This window comes from Otolemur garnettii, unplaced genomic scaffold (assembly GCF_000181295.1).
Source record: "Otolemur garnettii isolate 467f Iridium unplaced genomic scaffold, OtoGar3 scaffold00032, whole genome shotgun sequence".
Classification (NCBI taxonomy): Eukaryota; Metazoa; Chordata; class Mammalia; order Primates; family Galagidae; genus Otolemur; species Otolemur garnettii.
The window spans coordinates 11,602,186-11,603,072 of record NW_003852427.1 but is presented as its reverse complement, the minus strand read 5'-3'; the positions used below and the strand labels follow the sequence as shown (position 1 = coordinate 11,603,072).

General features: G+C 41.9%; 1 protein-coding gene across 6 annotated transcripts in view; it reads left to right on the top strand.

Moving 5' to 3' along the window:
* Positions 1-887, top strand: part of TFDP2 (transcription factor Dp-2) — a 129,529-nt gene that overhangs the window by 108,037 nt on the left and 20,605 nt on the right. The gene's annotated exons all lie outside the window — the stretch shown is intronic.

The window sequence follows — 887 nt, the reverse complement described above, 5'->3', positions numbered from 1 at the left end:
CTAGATTTTTTGTTTTTTTTAGACAGACTCTCACTTCCTTGCCCTCGGTAGAGTGCCATAGTGTCATGATAGCTCACTGCAACCTCAAACTCTGGCTTAAGCTATACTCTTTTGACTCAGCCACCTGAGTAGCTGGGACTACAGGCACCTGCCACAACACCTAGCTAGTTTTTCTATTTTTAGCATCACAGGGTCTCACTGTTGCTCAGGCTGGTCTTGAACTTCGAACTCAAGCAGTCCACTTGCCTCGGCCTCCTAGCGTGCTGGGATTGTAGATGTAAGCCACCACCATACCTGGCCTTTTTATACTTTTCTGAATTTTGGTGTTTCTTCATTATCTAAGTCAGCAAGAAAATTTTAATTTGGAAAGTAATATATGAACATGTTTATAAAAAATTCAGTTGTCCAAAATAATATATAAAATACCTCTCTTCTACCACAGACCCCAATCTACCTCCCCAAAAGTAATATTTTCTGTTAGCAGTTTCTTGAATATCATTCCAGAAATCATGCATGCACATCAATAAATTTACTTCTGGGTCAGGCACAGTGGTATGTATCTATAACCTGTCTTTTCCAGAGGCTTAGGTAGGAGGATTGCTTGAACATAGCAGTTTGTGACAAGCCTGGCCAACAAAGAGAGATGCTTGCTCAAAATTTGAGCCAGATTCTTACTCTGTGGCAAGTACAGTGGCATCATCATAGCTCAGTGTAGCCTCCAACTTCTGGGCTCAAGCAATCATCCTGAAATGCTGGGATCACAAGCATGCAGCACCACACAGGGCCAATTTTTCTTATTTTTTTGTAGAGACAGGGTATTGCTAGGTTGTCCAGGCTGATCTTATACTTCTGATCTCAAGCAGTCATCCACCTCAGCCTCCCAAAGT